This window comes from Triticum aestivum, chromosome 4B (genome assembly GCF_018294505.1).
Source record: "Triticum aestivum cultivar Chinese Spring chromosome 4B, IWGSC CS RefSeq v2.1, whole genome shotgun sequence".
In the NCBI taxonomy this organism is placed as follows: domain Eukaryota; kingdom Viridiplantae; phylum Streptophyta; class Magnoliopsida; order Poales; family Poaceae; genus Triticum; species Triticum aestivum.
The window spans coordinates 501,042,872-501,050,982 of record NC_057804.1 but is presented as its reverse complement, the minus strand read 5'-3'; positions in this window follow the sequence as shown (position 1 = coordinate 501,050,982).

Sequence of the window (8,111 nt, the reverse complement as noted above, 5' to 3'; positions counted from 1 at the left end):
GTGTAATCCCGTTTAGACATTAATTGCATATAAGCCATGCATTGTTTCTAATTAAAGAATCTATGGATCACTAATATTGATAAACTGTATAACATTACATGTGTCCCCAAATTAAAATGAATATGCCTGTTTGATAGACTAATTTTCGTTATGATATTATTGATGTCGTGATCTCTAGTTTAAATATTTGAATCCCCTTTAATCCATATATTCATCTCATATAGCTATAACTCATGCTTATATATCTCTCGAGACCTATATGCCTTCATCGTCTCTTGGGGTATCTCTCATGCTACTTGTATGTCGACAATGTTCTTTTATCTTCGTAACACACTCACGGTACTCTCTCCCTCGACCTTCACCCTATCTCTCTCTAAGTATATCTTGCTCCCTGCTATGTGCCTCTAACTATGATTCTCCCTGTGAACTATTTTTCTCTCACACGAACACAAACTTCGTCTCCCGGGGTCTCATTTCTCTCTACTATTCCCCTGTGTGCCACTCGCACACCCCCTCTCACACAGAGATGTCTTGCGCTTCTTAGGTATGAGAAGCTATAACTCTTCCTCTTAAATATTTGTTTCTCACACACAAACACAAACTCTGTCTCCCAGGGTCTCATATCTCTCCACCATTCTCTTGTATGTCGCTCACACACACTCTCTCTCCCTAGAGACATCTCGCGTTCCCTGATGTGTCTCTCTATCTATCACTCTTGTTGTGAAATATCTTTCTCTCTCGCAAACACAAAACTCCGTCTCTCAGGATCTCATTTCTCTCTGATATTAGTTTTTATGTGACTCACATGCACCCTCTCTCTATCTCTCTCACACCCACACAAATAACCCAGCCTTCTAATCCACTCGACTCTTATCTCTAACACACACACACACTAGCTAGCATCTTTATCTTTCTATTTATCTGTTTCTCCATCAACCTTCTTTCTCGCCCTCACTCTTGCTTCCTATCATGCACACTATATATGTTTCTCTCTACATGCAGTCATGCGCCCTCTTTTTATCTTTCCCTCACACAAACATAACTTCACCCTCTGAACCACTCGACGGTCATCTCTACACACAAACTAGCTGATGTCCCTCTAGCTAGCATATCTATCTCTTTATCTATCTGTAGTTTCTCCGTCAACATTTCTTTCTCGCACGCACTCTTGGTTCCTATCACGCACACTATATCTGTCTCTCCATACATGCATTCATAGGTTGATCTCTTTTGCACAATCGTTGTCTCTCGCTCCCTCTGCTCGCCAGAGATGCATGCTCCAGCCCACGCCACTATCTCTTAAAGACAAAAACACATGCTCAATTATCGGGCCTTCTTCCCTCCACTCTCACATGCATGCATATTGTCATACTGATCCGTCTCTCCCATGTCGTTGATCTTATGACTTATGTCTTCTGTCTTTTATCTCGATCATACGCGCGCGCACACACACACATCCTACGTGTACATGTATACCTCTCGCACATGGACGTTCAAGGTCTCCTATGTCTCCATACATAGTTAATTACCCTCATCCCTAACCCCACATCGAATCGTTCTCTTCTTGTGTGCATATAACTTCCGCATGGATGGGTAAAACACACACTCACACTTTGTTTAATTCGCGCCTACATGCACCATCGATATATAGTAGTCTTCCTCGGTGTCTCTCGAACAAACACATTCTCTTGATGTCGACTCCTCTCGTGCGCACACGCCTTCTCTTCCCTCTCTACGGGCCTCTTCTCTCTCGCACCCCCTCGTTGGTGGCCTCTGCCATACACATCACCTCTCTACGATGAAGCCACACACACTTAAATTACTTTCACCATCGAAGACTCCACTACACACACACACACACACACGCGCGCGCGCATGCATACGCACACAGACACACACACACACACACTAAGACTCCATCTCACACACATATCCTCTAGGCAGAGCATTTATTCCTACCACCCTTTGCCCAAACTTACACGTATGATAAACAATCACCTTAATTTACTTGTATAACATGGGCAAATTCCACTTTACTTTATTAGTTAGCAAACTTCTCATAATTATATAACACAAATCACGAGCAGGAAGTGACATTTTGTTTACACAGCCACGTTAACATGGCCACGTAAATCACTAGCTAAAGTGTAATACCATTATACTTATATCCCAATGCAAAAGGTTGGGGACATGTCCTAAGAGTAGAGTCACACACACACACTCTATCTCTCAGAATCTCACACACATACCAGTTACGTGATGCCCCCTAAGAAGACCCGTATGTTACAATTTGTGCACCCGCGGGTACACGTGATGGTGCACATTTATTTAAGCCACAAGGAAAACCCATACAATAGCTGCATTCATTCCCCTCCAGCCGCCTCTTCTTTGGCCGCCGTCGCCCGATAGCCACGGCCTGACTGAAGGTAACGACATACGACATACTCCCGCCAGAGCGGCACTTTAATCTGGAGGCGACGTGAAGCCCAGATCGCAGCCGCCCTGCCTCCGGAGTCTGGACTAGCCGAAGCCGGATGAGGAGGTGTTGGAGGCGGAGTAGCACGTGGAGCCGGAGGAGGAGAACGATGACGTGGAGCCAGAACATGAGCCGATGATGTGGGCGAAGCGGAGCCGGAGGAGGACGATGATTTCCATTATACTCAGACTTAAAGGGCTTTGAGTTTCACGCCACATTTATTTCATAGAGATAAGAGAAAGGAAATTTTAGTGGTCATCCATGCATCTTTTTGTGCTAGCACTCCTATATAAGGGTTGACCGGTTGCTTCCTGTGGACGTGAGAGGGCTGTGGAAGAGGAAGGAGAAGGGAAGCAGGCGGTGGAGTACGCCAGTTGCAGCAAGAGCTCCAAGGAACGTTCGTGCCAAAAAAATTCATAGTTGTATAGTATAGTCCAGCGGAGTATGCATTGGCCTTTAGATTGCATGTGGATGACATGGCTGCAACATGCATGTTGCAGTTCGACAGCCTACCGCTTCTCTTCACACAGTTTGGTCACGCAAGATTAGCATGCACGCATGATAGGCATGTATTTGTCGAAGGCGTGCTCGAAAAAGGGCGACCAGGTCCTCTAGTCTGCTTGGTCCATGCGCCCGGGAAACAACTAATCCCAGTCACTGTAAATGTCGTGCGTCCTTTAATTCTGGGCTAGTGGATGGATGCGAACGTGACATACAACGAACTGCCCGCCAGTTCCCTAATCTCTATCTCTACTCTTATAATAATATTAATAATCTATCTATCTATATCTATCTCTCTTCTACTACTCTTACAAAAATAGAGTTGGTGATGATGGTGTGCCTGCCATCCTGCAATATAGGCCGTCCGATTTATATCTGACGGATAGGAAGAAAACTATGGTAATTTTGGAAAAACATACCCACACCCCTCTCCACATTTGCAAATAAGGCCTTCCCTCGTCCATCCTTTTCTCTCACAAGATAAACTACTCATACAAATGCATCTTGATGTTATGTGCAACGCACGAGGATGTTTCCTTGGGGGTCTCTCCAACGCAGCATGGCCATAGTTGCAAGTTGACGCCCCTTGAGATGCCGACGTTGAGGCGCACTTGAATTTTGTTCGATTAGCATGTAAGTGATGAGTTTGATCACGTAGTAAATGCATTCTAAAGACTACTTCCGTGTCCATTTTCTAATTCCCCCGCTGCCCACTGTTTCACAGGTTAGGCTTGGTACCAGTGGAGGTTGGCTTGCATATGTACAGGAGGGTACCAACATCAATTTGCAAAACATTTAGAATGGTGACACCATTCTCGTAGAACCTTTGTCCAACATTGGGATCAGCCATGCAACAAGCCATCGCCTGAATTAGTACGATGGAACCACAGTGAGATTGAAGAAGATAGCAATCCCAGAAGCCCCGATAAGGTCGTCCGCCAACCAAAATTACACTCTCATCGTGGTGTTCGACATCGCGATTGGTTTCACGAACCCTCTACATGGCGGTCAAAGGTGGACCATCCTGTCTGCGGCCGATTTTTTGCCGTACGAGTACAAAGACACTATGCTCCTTTCTAACCGCATCTTCATGGTGACAAACCAGGGGACTTATTTCGTATGGGACACATCCTACCATATACTCCCTCTCTTCTAGTTTATTTGTTTTGATTTTTTGTTTTATTAGTTTCAAATTCAAATTTAGAGCTCCCCATCACATGTTGAGATTACAATGTCCATTAAATCATTGCGTGCATGTACTAGTTTTCTATTGGTCATTTATATTGGTCACGCATGCATGCATTGCAAGTAACATTTTTTGCCACAATTTCTTAGGAACTAAGTGTAATAATTGAGTAGTTTTGCAAACTATCAGTACTACACCTAAAACAGTTCAAAATCAATACCACCACCACGCCCGCGTCTGACCGCCCTGGCCGACCCAAACCCCCTACCTTGCCGACGTGCGCTTCTCGCATGAAATGGTCGGCATCACCCCGGAGCATCAGTGCCACATTAATGCCCGACCAGAGCGGAGGTGACCTCTCACTGGTGCTGGCTTTGAAGCAGCACGATGACCGAGAGAGCACCACTTCTTGGTGCACATGACTACTCCGCGTTGAGGCTGGCCATAGTTTGGATGAGTCTCCATCGTGGGGAGCCACACTAAGAAGCTGCGATGATATGAACTCTCATTGCCCACTGTTATGGATCATTCCATCTATGAAGAACACATGGGACAGGAACTATGAGATGAACATGTACCCAGGAGTGGACTTACGAACCTGAGTAATGTAGTGTAGTAAGTGAAGTAGAAAGGCACAAATAGTATGAACATGTGTGGCATATAGGCATTTGTCTCTTACTACCACTAAATGTTGTACGTGCAATGCACGGTGATGTTATGATGTACATGCCTAAGTACTCTAATAGTATATTAATTGGAGACACATATTAGGTTTTATATTTGTTTACGTGTATGGCCCGAGACCTTCCAAGTAGACGTGTATTTCTCTCCGGGTCGCACTTTGGAGAGTCACCCCGGTCGTCGCACCACAGTAGTAATGACTAATGAGGCGTCACATCACAAGCCCAATCTTTCCCACTATGAAGTTGCTCGGATGAAGGAACCAGCATGACTTCGTTGAATTCCGCTTCTTGAAGAAAACTACTGTACCAGCAGTACTTCTAGCTACAATAGTACTGTACTCCAGCAGAGACCTCCTTTGGTTCATAGGATAGGAATTTCATAGGATATGAAAATCATAGGAAGTGAGATGACATGCATCTCAATTCCTATACAAAAAGAGATGCCATTTCATGCATAGGATAGAAATTTTTCCATTGAGTCTAGGCTAATGTACTAGTAATTTGCTCTAAAAACTACAGTAGTAACTAGTACTGATACATGCTCGTAATTAATTAAACAAACATACGGGTGACATAGACACACACACTAACTATTAGTACTACTACTTCTCACATGCCGGCCACACGCCGTCGTTCTTCTTCCCGGCTTTGTCGGTGACACCCCACCGTGCTTGGATCTCTGTCAAGATCTCTGCAGCAGCACACGCGTCCTCTTCTTTCTTGTGGTGGCGGGCCTCTCTTTTCTTGAGTGCTTCCTGCCTTTTTTGCTCCCTCTGTGCGGCTTTGGCCACCTCTTGCTCTACCGCCCCGGCCTTGGCAGCTTCAAAGTCTACCCACGCAGGTGTGAGGTCGCGAGCGGCAATGAACTCGGCACAGCGGGATGCCATCGCTTTCCTACCATTTTGTGTGCGGTCATGGGCGGCGAGGAACTCGGCGCGGCGGGATGCCATCATTTCCTTACCGGTTAGTGTGCGGCACGGTGGGATGAACGACGCTTGGTGAGAGCTCTAGGGCAGAGTGGCCGAACAACCGTATAGTGCATTGCTTTGTCAAGAGCTCAAGGATAGAAGACGAAGGAAATTTGGATTCCCCTTCAATTCTAGTCATTTATTACTGAGTAAAATGCATTGGCGCTCATCGAAATTGTCTTGATAGCTCACTTTGATCACTGTATACGAGATATGGTGATTATACGGTCACTGGCTCAGCGTATAGCTCCATGTTTGTCTAGTTGACCAGTCAAACAGTCTGCATCAGCCTCATCAACTTGTGTTCTGTATCTATCTATCTATGCAGGCCTACCTGTCAGTGGATAAAGAAATAAAAATCAAATTATGCATATGTGAGGAATCAAACCACGGACTCATCACTACAATGCACACTCGTCAGCCAAATGAAAAGGAAATACTTTGCATTAAATGCACAAACCAAATTTTTTATGTTATACGTGATACAGACATTAGCGCACACCGTCCATAGACGCAAGTAGCATACGCGTACAGACACTCACGCTCACACTGTCAAACCATGCTAATGCATGCACATCTCAATCAACGTCCTGCTCATGGTGCAACGCAAACAGCGAGCCCGTCACCTACGCACCCCGACGGTGCCTGACATTATTGTTTAGACATTTGCTGGTGGCCTCCGTGAACACCGAGCATGTATTCTGCTAGCTCAACACCAATGTCATACTCGTGCTTGGGCACCGAGCTGCTCGACATTAGCCATGGCTCTGCACACGACGCGACGACCTGACTCCATGCCTTGCTCATGTATATCGTCCATCACAATGACAATCTATAAAACAACATAGCTAGAGAGGGTACTATGGTACCTATATATGTATCGTGAGCGACCGATCATAGTGCCACTGCACACGAGTGTGTGTTTCATTGATTCGTCCATTATTCGTAAGTTATGCATGGTTGTGTGCTGTCTAATAGTGCTTGTCGAAGGCTATCTGGCGACAAGAGCGGTTGCATGGATGCCTGGTTGTCTATAAGTGCCACATACGCTTGAAGGGCTCATCATCCATGAGTTCACATTTTACCACCACGCCAGCGTCTGACCACCCTGGCCCATCGAAACCCCTTCCATTGCTAGTGCGCGCTTCCCGCCTGAAACAGTCACCTCACTCTAGAACGTCAATGCCGCATTCAAGCCCGACGCGATCTCTCACTAGCGCAGGCATTGCAGCACCGCGACACCCGAGAGAGTGCCACCCGCGGCATCATGGTGCAAGCGACTGCTCCGCATTAACGACACCACGGCCATCCGTTCGTCCATCGCCCACATTAATGACATGCGGCTGCCGATGAACGTACTCCGGTGCTAGCTGTCCATCCGTCTGCCGCGGCTCATTGCCATTCACCCATTATATTAACTTCAGCCCCAGCTCCCAGCCATAGCCAAAGACCCACAATCATTCTCCTCCGGTCCCTTCCTTCTGTCGGCACCACTCCAACCATGGCCTCCTGGCGCTCCAAAGCTCTCTTGGACATACTGTCGCAGGAGCAGATAAAGGACATCGGCGGCTCTGCTCTGGGTGCACTCCAAAGATCTCTTGGACATACTGTCGCAGGGGCAGACAAAGGACATAGCTAGCTCCCTCGGCCGCCCTCTGCCGCCACGACCATGAGGCCAGTGCACGTGCGCGGGTGTAGCCGGCAGCAAGGAAGAGTAGTACAGGTAGGTCACTGCCGCTCTGGTCCCAGGAAGGCCACCTCTCGTCCACTCAGTCAATGCCAAGCTTGGTGGGGTAAAGATCAGCTGCCGATTAGCCGCTTGATGGCGATGTGGAGGCAGAAATCTTCAGAACCTTGTGCTCCGGAGGAGGTTATCGAGGCGGAGCTGGACAAAGCCGAGGCGGATGAGGAGGAGGCAAAGGCAATAGCTGGAGCGTTTGTTCTTGGGGCTCATGGCCGAACATGGTGGTCGGGCGCCGGCGATCGTTTAGATTAGGCTTGCAGTAGGTTTAGTACGATTTGTGCGAAATATGTAATGAATTTCGTCTAGTTTATAGGAAAAGTTTTCGAAATGTAATGAATTTGATCTGGTTAATTTGAAATTTGCTTTGTTTGCATGAATTTTGTCTGGTTAGTTCATATAGTTGTCGAAAGGTATGAGGGCAGCATTGGATGGCATCCTCTGGCATCAGTGTCCTCGGACAGATGCCGGTGTAAACTGGTGGGTCAGTGTTGGAGATGCCCTAACTATCATGTTGTAATCGCTAACCGTGCCCCATTATTTTGCAGGGAACAGT